Raw genomic sequence first — 17,959 nt, forward strand, 5'->3', positions numbered from 1 at the left:
TGCAAGGACATTGTTAGTTAGTTGTTTTTTTTTAATCTGAAGTCTGACCTACAAAAATATGATTTTCAGTGTGCGCTAAATTCAAAAACACAGATTATATTTTGTATCATTTATTTGAGAATGCTTTCTTGGCATGATATAGCGAGCGCACTAAGGCATCAAGAGTAGTATAGAATTGTATATGGCAAGCCAGCATTCCGGGAATCTAAAGTGAAATTGGAAGAGGATGAATACACTGGAGCATACAGTGCATGTCAAGTAAATGAATAATAAGGTCGGTTCACATGCACACGCCGACCTCACACATCTAAACACACACTATGGAAAATGGAGACGCGGAACAAATGACGTTCTTAAATTGACACTCGGAATGCACGCCCGGCCAAATCGAGCTCAGCAGGCAGAACCTCACGAAAACCCGGCGAGGTGGCGAGGTCGGCGGCAACGCTGATGCGGACGATAGTCTCCACGCCAGGCCGGGCGCGAGCAGCGAGCCGGCCCAGCCAATTTTGTACATGGCTACGTTTGCTCTAAAACGGCACACCTCAATGCGTCCGACACAATCTGAGGATTTGGTCCGAGTTCTGATACGATGATAAACATTTAATGCTTAACAAAATATAAAAGCCAAAATTGTCCTCTCCAAATGACTTGTGTTTTCTGAGCTGAGCCGGTCAGATCACAACAAATCCAAGCAACTTGGGCTTCAACATCACGTCATGCGACAGCAAAACAAGGCTCAAATAAAAAAACAGAGCGTATCTAGAGTATATAATTAACCTCCCACGACAACACGCAATTGCGTGTGAGAAAGTCGCCGTCTGCGCTGTACAGTGCACGGCATAAACGACACCTGACAATTTAATTGCCCGTCAAAATACAAACGGGGGGGACAAATTAGAGCCGTAATTGCAAAATGATGTGTGTACCCCGCAGCCCTTCCCTTTTCCCACTCGGGGTGCGGTTGCACACACGGGAAACACTTGTGCCTACGTTTAGCTGAGGCCGTCCGTCCGTCTACACGCACCAATGACGACGACAACAGAAAATTCCTCTCCCAAATATACTTGACATTTTCTCATCGAAGCACTGATACAATTACAGTATTTGTTCGCAGCAGCGGTAGCTTCAAGTTATGTTTGTCGGCCACATTGTAAAAAACGAAACAATTTGAAAGTGTCTCTCTCTCTCTCTCTATCTGACTCCCTTTTCCGTCCTTTGATGAGGTTCCTTTAACTGTGCGCCCTTCCATTTTGTTTGTTTTTCTCTTTTTTCTCCCCAACGCCACAACGAACCACAATGACCCGCAACGGCCGCCATTTTTCTTTCTTTTTTTTTGTGGGTATACAACTCAAGTCTCATGAGAATTGGAACACATTTTGTCCTGCATATAAAAAAAAAAATGTTTTTCTTTTTCTTAGCTCCGGTTGAACTGTACGCACTGAGGTCAGGCATTGTTGTTCGCGTCCAATGCAGGGATTTCAACTACGATAATCACAGAACAAATCCCATCAGATGACCTCGGTTTTTATTTGTGGGGAAGTCAACCAGAGGTGGAGAAGCTTGCTCAGAGGATTTTATTTTGGGTCTATTCACATGGGATGACGACGAGCAGAGGCAACAATGAAGCACTCGAGTTGGGAATGAACAATCGGGAACAAGTTGAATGATCTTGCGCTGTGCAAAACAATAAGCTGTGTTCTAATTCAGGGCAGCGCCTTTTGGAGGTCACATTTGAAGGCACATAGTGTCTTTCTTGCAGAAGGACGCAGGAAGAGGACACGCAAATGATACAACTGATGTCGCAATTCGAGTAAATCTTGAACTGCAGCTTTCATTTGAAAGATAAACTGGCACAACCTTTGCAGGACACATTTGATGGAGTAAGCATAGTTGGGATCCTTGGAAGGGTGAACCCCCTGAATCAGGACACAGCTGTGGTCTATTTAACCCACCAGTGTTTTTCTACCCCCCCTCCCCAAGCACCTGTGCCGCATCAGTCCTTGTCATCTCGCCCGTTTTTTGCGCCCCGAAACCAATCCGCTCCTCGCCTGCAATCACGTCCCGCCACCTGTTCCTTGTTAAACGATCAGCCGCGTCGAATCGTCATTGATTTTTCATCTTTCACGTCAGAGCAAAAGCGACGCTGCCTCACCTGAGCGAAGACGTGACTAGCCAGCCCCCTTTTTACACTTCCAAGCTTTTTTGTAGTGCAAACCGGATTTTAAGCAAAGCAGAAGAGCATAGGAAAAAAAAAAGTGACTTACCATTTTGCTGACTGTTGTAATTAGTGAGGTTCCATTGCTTGTTTCTCTTTTATGAGCCGGCTCCATCTTGGGCTAATGGGAAGAAAGAAGAAGAAACACTTACATTCACTCATAACTAAATAAATAAATACTTTCAAACTGGCTAACTTTTGCAAGATAAACATTTGTGTGGAAAATGCACTTTTGTAATAGATCACAATCTCGTGAACCAGAAAAGAGATTGTGCCATTTTGGTCCTTTATATATTATGATGCTCACATTTTGAAAACAGGGTGTGAAAGAGGATGTTTTTGTAAACGCCGGCGGGCCGGTGCAGACGTTCCGTCGAAACGGTAAAAAAACACACGTCTACGGGTCACCGCCGTCTGTCTCGTCCCTGCTTGTGGGTGGGAAAATATTTGGGAGCAAAGAGGCGTTTTTTCCCCATCAGAAGCCACGCCAAAGACCTAAACGTCTTATTTTCACACGAGGCTTGGCATTAGCTAAATGGCTTCTTTCTAACACTGGAACAAAAAAATCATTCTGTCCAACGGAGAGAGAGAAAAAAAAAAAGAAAAAAAAAGTCTAATGATCTCCGCGACTGCCATTACACTCACATCCAATTTCTTTTTCCTTTCCTTCCTTAAGCAAAAGCGCCTGTTTTGGTTTGAAAGCCTCTTTGATGGCTGGCTGGCCTCTGAAGTCAACTTGTGAATGATGCTCCCTCCATTTGCCGCACCTCATTGCATCAATGACATCAACTGCTTGCTCGCTCGCTCGCTTGCTTGTTGATATGCGACTCGAGGGAGGCCATGAAGGGAGGAGCTTCCCGTTCGCCGCCTTCAAAACACACTTTTGATTGATCAAGGCTGAATGATTATGAAAAGTCAAAAGACAACCAATGTAGCGTGTCATTTCCCATTTCCATCCTCATGTGAGGATGCCGCCCATCCTCGTAGGTCTCGTTAGGGTCGAGGTCAGGGGGGGGTGGTCATTTAATGACACCGAGTTTATCGTTGGGATAGTAATTAGAAAAAAAAAAACAAGCCAAGCGGAGATAAAGCACTATAGAAATGCAATGCATAGTGTTGTCCCATGTGTGTGTGGTCTTGTCTTTCTATCTCACATCCTAAATTATTCGTGAGGAAACGTTTCTATCTTTCAAAAAGAATGCAAGGATGATCTTATTCCACCCTATCAAACTGTGTGTGTGTGTGTGTGTGTGTGTGTGTGTGTGTGTGTGTGTGTGCAAAATATAAGTATGCAGAGTGTGTAGTTGATGACAGTGTCTGATCAGTAACCTGCACCTTGATTGCAGTGTGTGTATGTGCGCTGATTGCAGTGTGTGTGTGTGTGCGCTGATTGCAAAGTAATGCAGATCAGATGAAGCAAGAAATCGGCTTTTTGGCTCCATCAATCATCTTCCGCCTCAGCCCGCTTTCATTCTTTCTTTCTTACTCCTGTCCTTTATATCTCTCTCTTTCTCACCATTTATGCTCTTTGGGTTTGGCCGTCATTGTTTTTGCTCCTTCTTTTTTGCCGCCTCAACATCGACTTTTATCTTCGTTCTGCACACTCGCTACTTCCCATTTGCAATGTTCCATTGAACCATTGGGGACACACACACACACACACACACAAATGGCATACTTAGTGCTGATTGTAACAGGTGACATTTTCCCCATGCTTGCCTTTCGATGCGACATCTTATTTTCAAGTGAATGAGGGCTCATTGGAATAAATGGAGACAGCATTTTTAGCACTTGCAATATGTATCCGGGTTGTGATATCACACTCCTCGGGGTCCAGCACCAGCTCAATTCCAATGCAAGTTACGTTTTGGATTTTTATACGTTCCTCTTCAGGAGCTTATGCTTCTTATTGGAATAGATTAGAAAGCAAATAAAATCAACATCAATGTGCAACTGTTTTCTGAGAGCAACTCTCCTCTGCAGTTGGGATGCGTGAGAAAATCAGGACAATGTGGTGCGGAATGCAATGTGGTCGCCTGCCACCATGCATTTCCAGTTATACCATTTGAAACGTAATAGGCTGAGCTGTTTGTTTTCGCTGCCTGCTCCGCTTCAACTGATAATAACAGTGAGATCATCACTGAGCGTCGTCCAAAAATGTTTTACCCATAAAAGCTCCCCGAGGAACTTCAGTCACCGCTGAAGATAAACAGACAGAGACGAGATAAGACGAGCACAATGGAAAGGAAAATAAAACGGGGAAATAATTAGAAACATGGACGTTTGGTATTTCTGATGATGATACCGAGCAGACACGAATTGGCACCTCCAAAAAATGATCGCTACCCCATCTTACAAACTATGAACGATAACTTGTTTTTTTGGGACGAGCCAAAAATTGGTGTCACAAGCAAGACTCAGATCTGCTACTTCGATGATTTGGAATAAAAAGACATCCAAGAAAGAAGGTGAACTTGTGGATGGATTGAAACGTTTTGAAGAGGTCATTCCAGAACATTGTCTCTCTCTCACTCTCTGTGGCTGAATCCCAGATCTGCCCGCCCGTGTGGCAGTCAATTACAACCAGATTGGGCCAAGTTGACTGAGGGCCTCCGTGCCACATCAAGCCTGCCCTTCATCTATCTCCGTCCCCAGCCTGCCTCCTCCCCTCCGCTCCGCTTGGCACAATAGCCAGAACAATGTGCCAGCGTGCCTCCACATCAAACGCGGGTGACAGGGAGACTTTAGCGGGGCAGACAAAGACACGGAATTACAGTGCGGCCCCAAATCTGATTGCGCATCAAAGCCAAAACTGCGGGGGGAAAAAACATCCTCTTTAAAGTGATTATATATCCATGCGAAGAGAAAAGCCACAATGTCTCCCGCTCCGACGTGTCGTCTTCTTGTCTTGCTGGTGCCAACTGTCTACACGCCACCGCCCGCCTCTTTTTTCTTTTACACGCCGCTATCAAAGCCGCGGCAGTGGGAATCGATGGGCAAAGGGTTACGATCCGCCCTCGAGAGCAGAACTTGGCATCCCGGCTCGTCTCGGTGCGCGCGACAGCTCACGCAATGACGGCGGCGTCACATTTTCCTCAATTAGAACTGAACAATATGATTCAGTTCCCGGAAAAGGCTCACATTTTTCTTTTGGTCTCGTCCGCAAAGTCAATCTCTTCATTTCTAACACGGGCACGATGGTCATAACGCTTGCTCGGTCAAAATCATCTTTCATGTCTTCACCCACTTTAATTAACATTGAGGGACAGCTTTAGTAGATGCTGCTGTTTTGGTAGCAATGGATTCCGCATTAACGTCCATAACAACATCTATGAAGTGAGATAGTTACTGCTATTTTCTCCAGATACGAAAGCGGAGGCGGCTCTCGGAGGAAGATGTTTATTTATCATAAAGTGGAAGACGCACCACCGTGAGTGCTAATTGGAGCATAACGTAATCTGGCGGCATCGCCGGAAATGCCTTTATCTATCCGGGGAGTATCATAATCCTGGAATATCAATCAGTTTGTGACTCAGATGAGATTCACTGGGCACAATTGAATTATCTGAAAAAAGAATAACTTGCCACTCCCAGAAATGTCTGTACGTCAAGTCCTGACATTTTCCCGACGCAAGTACTCGGTGATGAGACGAGAGCACTTTGAAATGTGCCGTTTGCAGCTGCGCTTTTGCAATACAAAGCGGCCGGCCCCATTACACAAATGAATCCATTGTGCTTGAATGCAACACATCTGTGATGATGTGATATTGTCATGCATACTAAGACCCAGATTGCAGTATATTATCATATTAGTGGTTATGAATCATCCCACACTTTAAAGAAAGATCATACCAAAAAGATAATAATAATAACAACCACGCAATGCGGCTCCATGGATTAAACGGCAAAATGCTTTTTATGGCAAAGCTGACTGGTGTGTTCCACACACATGTTGCTGCTGCCTTGTAAAGCTTGGCCATTCATCATCTTAGTTCACGTGACGACGTATGAAGTCCATTTATCAATCGTCCCCGCCCGGAAAGCGCTGCGCTCTATAGTCGTCCTGTCTCGTTCCAGTCATTCCCTTCGGACCGCTTTTGGCTTCAGAAGTTTTGAAGTTCAACTATAACTGTCGTACAAGCACGAGCAGAAGTTAAACTAACACAGCGGCGCTGTTACTTTGGAGTTTCATTCGTTGACCAAAAACATCATCTCAAATCATATTGCCACATTGTAATGAATGAAAACGCCATTAATCGGCTGCAGCTCCGCAAAAAAAAAAAAAAATGATGCACGCACAAACAATACTGACACAAACATATTTTCCTTCTTGAATTTTCCTTTCTTGCACTTTGAAATGTCACCATGTATTCTCTAGTTGAAAGACAGCGACAATGATGAATACGACTCGGGAGAGGTGAGGAGAGGAGAGAATTACTTCTGAGCATACGGAGAGGGAATTAGAGAAGAAGAAGGAGGAGGCCCGCTAAGCGTAAAGGTAATGCGAGGAGGGAGGGAGCCACAACGGCAAACGAGACAAGGAAATAAAGAAATAGGAGTAGGATGGTAAAATGGCCCCTCGCCCTCCAAAAAAAAGAAAATGACAAGAATTTCCCAGACAAAGACGTCTGAGGTACCATCACGTACGAGAATGGAGCGGCCGGAAGCACATTTCATGAATCCCGTGACGCTTTGAGGCTCCAGGCAACAAATTGAGGATAAAAAGAAGAAAAAAAGGCCAGTCGAGATGAGGAACGAAAAATGTAAGAAAAGACGAAAATATGGGGGACCCGACAGAGGACAAGTTCATATTGGCAGCAAATAAAAACGAAAGAAGACAAAGTGGGGGTGACTGCTTATCAAAGGTCAAGTACCAAGACAAAAAACCTGTAACGCTCAAGACCGAAGCCGAAGGGTTTGAGTTAGGGTTAAGGTTCGGGTGCCACCCACGAGTCGGCGGCCATTTCTTCTGGTCCGCAAAGAGCCACCGAACAACACATTTTTGGACCTCGCTGTTGTCAGCGGCTCCTCGCTTTCCCCTTCTTGCTGTCTGCAGCTTTTCTCCGAGTTACTTACGCTCTGACCTTTCGTCCCCGTGCGACCGTGCGTCCATCCATTGGTGCGCGACACGACACGTTTGTGGAGCGGCCGGCTGGTGATGGCTACTGCTGAGTCATGGCCCGCCATGCATCACTGACTGCCACCGCCGCCGTTCTTTATAGCAGCGTCATGACTTTGCATTTTCTGTTTTCTCTCTCCCGCGTGGCTGCCAAGCGCTACTCTTCCTCCCGAAAGGCACCGACGGCCTCGCATGAGAGTTCTAATCAAATTCCAGGGTGACCATAACGAGGATTTATGCGGAGCGCCGATCGTCACGTGATACCTTTAATGCCTTCCCTCCGCCCTTATACAGTATTTGGAAGAAACACAGTGCTTCTTATTTCACTCTTTCATGGTGACAATACTTCACAATCAATTTCAAACCTGGGGGACTTTTAGCTTACTTACGTATGTCAAACCAAAGGCTGCGACAAAGGATTTCTAGAAGTGTGATTATTTTTGTCCTCATGTGATGACTAACAAAAATGGTTTGAAAACGTCACCAACACCACTGCTAATTAAACTCGCACAATGATGATGATGAAGTGAGCAGGCGGGGGCGTTTTGGCAAGATAGCCACTCTACGGATGACAGTTTATTTAGTTTAATGATATAGTCTCAAAGGGAAAAAAAGCAGTGTCGATGGCTAGTTTTCGTCAAAATTCCTCATCTCACAATTTCAGATGTCCTGTGTAAACAGTGATTAATGGTCTCTTTCTGAGGGAACATTTTTTCCCATTACAGCCGTGTCTGGCACCAGAGTGCCGCCACAAGTTTTGACTTCTTTCAACCGCACAATATCCCAAAAAAAAAAGGCCAAAGGCTTTCGCTGCCAAGTGGGAGTTTTTGGGTGGATATAGGCGGCGTCCAATCCGACCAGAGCCAATTTTGGACCGAGACTCCTATTCAGTAATTGAGCTAAATGTCAAACAAATCACAAGCCGACCTTGTCACCTCATGGAATATTCAATTTAATGTTACAAGGCGACTGGAGCTCATTTTAATTAAAGTCACTTTGGAAGATGACGAATGGACGCTGTAAACTGCATACACACCTTGACGTGATGAGTATTCAGTAAACTGGAATTTACAAACATATTACATCCATACGAGGCGCCAATAAAACCAGAAGGTGGAAGGGGGGGAAGCCAATTGTCTATCCAATTAGCCGCAGAAAGCCAATATTCCAGCCTTTGTGCCTTCCTCCAGAGGGTTAAGAGGTTCACACAAATGCATGATTGGATAATAGCGAGATGAGGAGAGAGAGAGAGAGAGAGAGAGAGAGAGAGAGGAGAGATGAGACGTAAGAGTCATAAGAAGCAAAAGGATGAAAGGCTCCGAGGTAAGAATTACAGAATAAGACCTAATTGGATTAGATAAGACTTCCCTTCTATATTATTTTTCAATTGCGATTCCATTCCCAGGGACCTTCCAATGTCAGTCCTCCACATGTCAAATAATGCGAGGAAATAATCGATTGGAGTTGGCAGACAGTCACCATTAAACACAACAAATAATATGACTCAAAATATATATATGAGAGTATGCACGTCAGAGGAATTAGTCCCGCTGTCCCAGTACTTTTGCAGGGAAGCATCTTTGTAACTTTTGGCACTCTGTTATTATCAGTCAAAGCAAACTAAATTGCAAATATTGATGAGCAAGATTTTAAGAAAATGTTTTACTTTCACCTTTTTTTAAACAATAAAAAAAAAACTAACTTGCATTAACTTCAAGATGGCTTTCTAAGAACTACTTTTTTTTTTTTTCCCGTCCATCCTAACGCACAACAGCGGAACATTCGCGGATGTGTGTTCCTAATTAGCCAGAGTGCTTTTATGCCTCGCTAATGGAAGTTTCTGTAAGTGCAGCGTAGAGAGCGGAATCCTAATGTTTGATGGTGATGATGGTGATGATGATGAGTAGTGAACAAGCAAGAGTGCCATGGAGGGTGCTTGTGGGGGTTAGTTGACGGGCTAATTACAAGCAACGGCTGTTTATCCTGAATAACAGGAGCGCCATGATTACTTATCACTAATTACAGTGCTTGTCTCAGTGAATGAATGAATGAATGAATGAATGAATGAATGAATGAACGCTGTTTCATTCCTCTGAGGGCAGATTGCTTGAAAATGTGTATCCTAGTGAAAATGTATAGATTTTTTTTTTAAACCCATGCCAACTAAATTCCAGCCTCCTTATTGAAACCCAAATGCACTCAAGACAAAACGGATTGAACGGCTCTTACTTGTTAGGATGTCGGGCAGAGGGTGGCAACAGAACATGATCGGAGCTTCCATCACAAGTGCTGGTTACTATCAGCAACCTGAAGACAAGCATCACAGAGAATTACAATCATTATATTTCAATTGCTTCTACCTATATTGATATATTTAAAAAATTTTGCCATCCATTTTTGGTATTATTTTACAAAAAGTCTTTCTTTTTTTCTTTCTGTGAACTAAACGTGCACACACGAAAAAACGACACAAATTCATCAGGGTTCCACAATATTAAATGAGAGTGTGGTGTGTTGTGCAATAAGAGGCAAAAAGCACTCCTGAGACAATTTATGGAGCGTGGCAGGTGAGCAATGATATCCGCTCCATAAAGTCATGGCTAAAAGAGAAGAGACATTTCAAACACTTAACTAATCAATAGTCAGCAAATCACTAATCACTTTGTCTTCTTCTTGTGTGCTTTCAAACGCCAGCGGGAGTGCAGTTTTCGTCTTTATCTTATTTATTTAACAAACTGTTATTTATTAGCTAGTTTGGGGGATTTTTTTGGCCAGATGTATGTGGATAAATGAACAATTCTAGAAATTGATTTTCATATTTAGCGCAGTTCAGTCTATTAACTTGGCACCTATCGCCGCCTACAGGACGGGAGCAGAACTGGATTTTATTGCGGCATATTTTTTTTCTTTTTTTCGTTACAATACAAAACATCTCTTGTTTGGCCTCGGCGGAGGTCCAGGCTCTTCTGGGGAGACTCTTAGCAATGTACATTTTCGATCCGGTGCGCGTATCACAAAACGTTCACGTCTGCGCGGGGAGCATTGTCAAGCAGCACGGCCAAGGAGAAAAGCAGTCAACAAGGGGCACACGCATGTTGCAGACAAAAGTGCAATCATGTTTGACATCATAACATACAAGTGCATGTCAGTGTGGAGGAAAGCGTCACACTTCGCCGCTACCACTTGGCAACAACACAGACGGCCATTGTCGTCGACGCAAGGCCTCAATTTTATTCTTTACGTTGTCTGCAGCAAGTTATCAAATTTGTCGTTCATGAAATTGCGTCTTTGCTCTTTGGAAACATGATTATTTTTTTGGAGCTAGTCGGTTACGTAGCTTGATTGCTGTTCGTTTGCTTTTGAGCAATTATAGTTAACTTGTTAGCTAGTTAGAAATTTGGCGGAAAATGAGCGACCCACAATCTGTCGAAATACGGTCGTTTTTTGTATCGTTAGGACGATGACACTTAAAGGCATCTTAAATCGGGAAAGTAACAGCAATACTACAAGTCTGAAGCAAAAGTAATGCGAACAAAAGGCCGTCTGTACAAATGGTGACGTTAAAGACGCACACGCACACACGTACACGCAGTTACCGCTCGCTCGTTAGTTGAGGTAATGTTTATACAGCATTATGCCATGGCACACAAACATTCAAATGCTTCTTGTTCAACATGGAGCACTTGGACAGGAAGAGGAGGGGAGGAGGAAAAAAAAAAAAAAAAAAAAAAAAGACATGTAAAGTTATATTTGAGTCACATGTAATAGCTGCAATTATATATTGGCGATATGGAAGGCCTGACTGCGTGTGTGTGTGCGTGTGTGTGTGTGTGTGTGTGTGTGTGTTTGTGTGTAGTGTGAGTGTGTGTAGCGTGTAGCGTGTGTGTCTACATTGGAACAAAGGGCCACTTGTGTCAGGGGCCCCGCTCACTGCACCTCTTACCGTAATGATATTCCAATGCTTGTGTGTGTGTGTGTGTGTGTGTGTGTGTGTGTGTGTGTGTGTGTGTGTGTGTGTGTGTGTGTGTGATGTTGAGTCTAGAAGGGAAATGACTAGCGCGCCATGCCAGATCCTCCCTACCCCCCTACCACCTCTCAAACCATTTGCAAAGACACGCCCCACTCACTCACACACACACATACTATACAGTATACGTTCACATAAAATAAATGAGCTGTATCGCTACAATCTCAAGGTTTAGATTTGCCAATCAGTGTGTGGCTGTGCGGAGATGGATTGTTTGTGCATGTGTGTTCTGGATTTTAACTTTCAAAATTTCAAAACTTGATTTTATCATGGGGACATTTTTAATTGTTGGGTGTTTTAGTTGGCCAACACATATATTACTTTAAGTTATAATTATTACTTATTCAGACTTTTTAAATACATCAACAATTATTTAGAAAATAATGGACATTGTAATTTTGGAGAAAAATAATCCAATGTCATAAAAAGGCAAATATTTCTGCCTTCATGATTAGAAATTGTCTTTTTTTTCTACTCTAGGGCTCCCTCTACAGTGTTAAGTGTATTGAATTATTGTTTTTCAAAATGTCAATGTTGTATTCAAAGCTCATGGGTCAAATGCTGCCTTATTTTAATTCTTTATTTTTTTTGAATGATTTTGTTGAGTTTTTTTAGAATCCTGGCCCCTTGCAATGGCATTAAAGGCATCCAATGTGATGTGCAAGATATTTAATGAAATATTTTCAGGTTGATTTTGTTATATGTTAATGGCCAGTGCAAATGTTTGATCATATATTTTTCTCCACTCCAGAGCTTACTGACTGTAACTAATATTTCATTTAATTTCAGTATTTTTACTCAACACATTAAATCATATCTGTAGAGAAATAAATTTACCTCAAGATGATGAATTTACAACATGTGAAATCTTTTTTTTTTTTTTTCTAAAACGTGCCAACATTTATTTTTGTGCTGAGACAGCACAGAAGAAATGTGGCAAGGAGATCTCTCCTCCAGCCGAGGGGGGAAAAAAATCCATTTTCATTAACATACCAGTTTGATGATGTGGCTTTAGGATAAGGTGGCAACATAAAGAAGCCAAGGCGGAGATAGAAAAGGGATTTAGAAGCGCACTTGAGATGACAAGCGTATGAAACCAAGTGGATTTAAAGAGAAGGAAAACACAATAAAAACAAAAAAGGAGGGTTGAAAGACGCTGAGTGCGGGCCGGTCGATGCGTTTTGACTTTTTTAAAGCTCTACTCTGCCGTGTAAAGAAAAAAAAGTTACCCCCCTGTGCCATCTACATATTGTCAATATGCTGTCTACATTTTAAATGGTTTCAATTTTCGCTCTCAACACACAAACACAAGTGATGTAAATCAGAGCATTGCCGCAGGGGCTCCAGCAAAGAGCAAACAATTGGAATGAAAACCTTAAATAAACAACTTTTAACAATTCCTCATTCCTCTTTCACTTAATTACGGTAAGTTTCTAAATGAACAAAAGCAACGTTCAGTGGTCCCTATTGCAGTGTTTGTATATGTTTTGGTTTGGGTGAATATTTCGGCAAAGAAACGTTCAAACTTTAAAAGAAACACCATAATGATGTCTACATAAATAGAAATAAGATGAAGCAATCTCTAAAAACTAGAAACACTGCGAAATATCTGACCCAACACAATGTCAAATCTTAAATGAGACCCAACAATATACTGACAGGGAGAGTCGTGGTAGTTGCTGCTGTTTTGGTTAGCAACAGTTAAAATGGGTTCGGCAGTTCATCTTCTATTTTCTCTTGAATGTAATTACAATCACTTGCCATTTTCTGGTATTTACTTGAGGGAGAAGACAAATGATTTCAATCTCACGACATCATGACGAGTGTCATTTAAGGGTTCGTGACCACGGTAGGACAAAAAGGGGGAGACGGAATGCGTGAGCAAGTGCGTGACAAAGTAAGCGGCGAGGAGGAACATAAAAACCGAGAGTGAGAGAGAGAGAGAGAGAGAGAGAGAGGAAAAAAAATCAAGGGAGGCACAGAGGTGTGCAACACTCCATCACAGCAAACGAGTTAAAGCCTTAAGGACCCCGAACACACTAGATGGATGTCTTTGTGTTGTGTACAACAAAGTAGAGGGGGGGGGCAAGCGTGTGTATGCGTGTATGTGTGTGTGTGTGTGTGTGCCTGCTGCCCCCAGTGCAGAGATTTGGAAGCTCCACAGGCTACCCTATCCATTTCAATGCAAGTCCAAAATGTAATCAATTATATCCTGCCAGTTAGGTTACTTGGAAGTAGTGTCTTACTTATTTCCGATGCACCAACTCATGTCTGGTGATAGTTTCCACACAGCAAAGAGACGTTTGCTGCTTCACGTGCATTCATCTTCAGAATAGCTGCTTAGTCTAACTGTCTAATCGTTTTTTAAAAAGAAAGAAATTGGTACGGATCTACTGGCCTGTATTGCAGTACTTCCAGAATTTCTGGCAGCGGTATGCAAATTTCTATCTCTTTTCTATTTTTTGTAAATAAAATATAAACTAGAATAATAATTTCTGTCTATAATTCCAGCCAATTTGAGGTAAATTGTAGTTGGTTTTTTTTTTTTTTCTTCAGCGTCTCTCAGGCAGAGTGACACTGATTTTCTGGTGGCATTTCGATGTGGTTTGTGCCATTTTTCGCAACATTTCCTACATAATTTTTGTGGCAACAAACTTGATACGATCAGGGACAGCAATTCATCATTGTTTTACAGGCCATGCAAGCTGGGAGGTGGAAACACAAGCAGCCTTACCCCCTCCATCATACTTTCCTTTCAATCTGAGATGTTGTTGATTTGTTCCCTTTCCAAGAATATTTGAGCATCTCGCAGTCGCCGCTATTCTTCACATCTTTCATGTTTTTCTCATCCCCGCCATGCAAATCCGACTAGATCTGTGGGCCCTTTGTAATTATTTCTCCTTCTAAATTCATAAAACATGTTCAGCTTGAGCCCCATGACACACACACAGATATTCATATACATATATAGTATATAATTTGTGTCCTGTTTGTAATTATCAATCCATTTGAGGATTTGAAGAGTTTCTGTATGGAGCTTAAAAAAAGCTTGTTGTTCTGTTCCGACAAAACCACATCTGAAAGAACACACACACACACACACACACACAAACACACACACACAAACACACACAAGAATCTCATAGGAGTGGAAGCCACAGTGTTTGAAGATAAGATTTTCTTTCCTCCTCATCCTCACCTCCTCCTGTGTTTGTGTGTGTGTGTGTGTGTGGTGGTGGGGGAGACTCTAGTGAGTAATGTAGTTTATGAACAAACTTTATCAATCATATTTTGCCAACCAGAGCACACATACACTCATGCATACAAACAAACGTGTTGAAACGTCAACAAAACAACGACGGCTGATTTGTTGCTGGTCCAAATATAATCCTTATATAATGTTATATGTTATAAAATAACATTAGCTTGTATTTCTGTGGGTGAAATTATATATATGCAAGTCACAAGTAAGAGACGATTTACAATGTGACACATTTTTGCGTTCCAATAATTCCCACTTTTTGGAAATTCCACATTTTCGCACTACACTCGAATTTATGCCATGTGTTAGCATGGCAGCATGTTAGCAATTGTCAGTAGAAATAGCACATAGATACAAGGCAACACAGTAAATCCACAATAATTCTTACTATATTACTGGAATTCAACAAATGTAATGTTTTCAAATTTCCTTGATTGGACGCAACTCTGCGACGAAAATCGACTGTCTCGCCCTTTAATTCTGATATAGACACTAAATTAGAACTGCAGCATAAATCCAGCCTGAGTCCTGGGCTTTAAGAGCACAGTGTAGACTCTGAATGAAGGTTTGATTTAATGAGGCCAGTAGCAGGCAGAGTGACATTTAATCGCACAGAGTGACCGCCTAATTGCCTCTACGGTGGCCGCCGAGGTCCAAGTCAAAGAGCCTTGGGAACGACGCGCGGCGGTTTACAGGGAGAGCCTGGAAGGGACGGCTGACCAAGGCCTGCGTGCATCATTTATGACTTGAAAGGAGGTCTACCAGATGGAGAAGAAAGTATTTTCATGCATTTTAGCACTATGGCGCTTCTCCAACATTTTTACACCTAGTCCCACTTACAACAATAAAATACAACAGCATTAAACATCATACACACACACACACACACACACTCGCCGAGATGCACAGCAGGACCCAGTGAGAGGGGGAAATTAACAATATGCAAACAAGTAGCCCACCGTGAGTGGTTGACACCTAGACAATGAAAACACAATTAATCTGCTCTCCATGCACACATGCACGCTCGCACGCACGCACGCACGAGCAGCAGCAGGGCATGTGAAGTGGGGCAATGATTAAATTGGGTGCCACAGGCAGGCAACTCGGTGATATACCGACACACTCAACGCATTGACTCATTACACTTTTGACTAAAAGTTGGACGGCGAAAAGTAAATGGCGTAAATCATTCAAATGTTTAGGTGCCTTTTTCTTACAGTAAGGAAGGGGGGGGGGCACTATTTGCTTGCTCGGTAAAATTTGATTTGTAAGTACAAAAGAAAAGAAGTGCACAATCCAGACTCACCTATACTGTTTGCAGCTGCTAATTTTTGTTATTTTTTTGTAGCTTTTTCAATAAATAAATAAAATCATGACATAAACCATACTATAAAGGTCATTCATAAAATGATTGTGTAAAAGTTTAAATCACTAACTACAATATCAACAATGAAAATCCCTCTCTCGCCAGTCGACATCTTCATCCAACAGCAACAAAAACATAAAAAGCTACAAGAAAAAAACAAAACAAAAACAACCGTCAATTCTGCACGGTCATCCACATGTCTCCAGGCAATCATCCCTGGAGATTACTATGATTTGCTCTCCCGTGTCAATAAGAAGTCATTCTGGTCGTTGGTGTCTGTCTTCCAGGGATGTCAACAAGTTGGAGGACAAATAACGACAGCATTCAAAGGCAAGCAGCAGCTCGATTGAGGTCACATATAAAGTGCACACACACGTATTCAGTGGAGGAGTCTATAATCGGAAGTGAAGATGCTTGGCTCAGCATATGAGCGTTTCTAAGCCCCCCCCCCGCCCCTTTCTTGATAAACAGCCGGCGTGTTCGCCCCTGTCGCCTTGTCGCATGCTGCAGAAAGTGCAGCGGAATTTCCTATTAAGATGAGACGATTCAACAATCGAATAAAAGTTGAGGTTAAAGAAAAACAAAAAAATCAATCTGACATGATGCGTGTCGCCTTTTTGTGAATGCCGGCGACAAGACGAGGCATTCAATTAAATTGGAATAAAAATGCAACTATTGCCTTTTTAAGGGCGCAAAATACTATGATTGTCTTCAGGGGCACTCGTTTTTCACACTTTGACATTCTGGCCTATACGAGTTGAACCTCTTTGCTAAAAAAAAAATCAAAAGTCACGCTCTGGAGATGTGATCCACTTCACATGAGCGTTATTAAATATTTCCCCGTATGATATACCCTGTACACAACGAGGATAAAATGGGGGTTTCTTGAATGATCTCGCCCAAGTGTGCCCTTGTCATCCGCCGCGCAAATTATTAGCGTTGTTAAAACAGCAAGCAGGACTGCAAACGCTCCAACCTTCAAAAGTAGAAAAAAACGGCACGCTTGCCAACATGAATCCTGCACTTTACTTCTCATTGACCTTCTCTCACACACACACACACAAGCATGAGAACATGATGCTGTTGTAAAAGGTCAGCGTACATGCGGCTCAAGTCTCCCCTCTGGAGTTTTCCGACCGTGTATGTGTGTGTCACCCCATCACACGCATTTATACTACGGCGGGTGCAATCATATCAAAATCAGAAATCAATCAATAGTACTCACACAAGTTCGTATTTTTCAAGGCTTTATAGTCATGCCTATGTTTATGGATGTGACTCACCAGAAGTCATTGACGTTGTGATTCAATGCATACAAACAAACACAAACTAGCATGGGCCATAATTCACATTTATGCTTCCGCACTCAATCGGAGCACAGTGCGGCATCGTTCACTGTCGTGGATGCCTTTTGTGAATAAATCTCAAACATGGTCTGCTGCTAATGCTATTACAAAACAGCATTCCTCTCATGGCCGTTTACATGGATGGCTGGATCAATGACAGACAAATGCCACTTGGATCGACGCTCCGATTCCAATCGAAGCGTGTATAGTTTGGGCGTAAACGTCCGCAGACAGAATCTGGGATTGATCTCCGTTGGCGTGCGTTGGTGCGACTCAGCTCAATTAGCGCGGCTCTTTGTACAGGATCAACTTTATTAGCACCATTGGGAAACAACTCGGGTCAGACGCAATAAAATGATACCTAATGAATTATACAACCATTCGAGCGGCTCTGTCATCTTCTTCAACTTGTTTCAGTCGATAAACAAATCAATTCCATTACAGTTTATGTGAGGAACGGTATCAAATAAATGATGTGAACAGGGCATTTGTTATTGATCAGCATCGTTTAACGTGATGGGATCTGGCCGGGGACCAGGATGTCCCATTGTGTTTCGTCGAGTTGATTGACAGGCACTCGCCCCAGCTCCAACTTATCGTGGTGAAGGGGAAAAAAATCGG

At 42.6% G+C, this 17,959-nt stretch overlaps 1 protein-coding gene across 2 annotated transcripts in view; it reads right to left on the bottom strand.

The window, feature by feature from the left end:
- Positions 1-17,959, bottom strand: part of trps1 (trichorhinophalangeal syndrome I) — a 93,526-nt gene that overhangs the window by 54,538 nt on the left and 21,029 nt on the right. Inside the window, exons 8-9 of one of the 2 annotated variants that reach the window (XM_037263199.1) lie at positions 9,567-9,644; positions 2,268-2,333 (exon numbers count right to left, since the gene is read on the bottom strand). The gene's annotated coding sequence lies outside the window, so the exon portion shown is untranslated. Of the gene's footprint in view, positions 1-2,267; positions 2,340-9,566; positions 9,645-17,959 lie in introns of both variants that reach the window. The other variant, XM_037263198.1, reaches the window with a different exon arrangement.

Source organism: Syngnathus acus, chromosome 11 (genome assembly GCF_901709675.1).
Source record: "Syngnathus acus chromosome 11, fSynAcu1.2, whole genome shotgun sequence".
Taxonomy (NCBI): domain Eukaryota; kingdom Metazoa; phylum Chordata; class Actinopteri; order Syngnathiformes; family Syngnathidae; genus Syngnathus; species Syngnathus acus.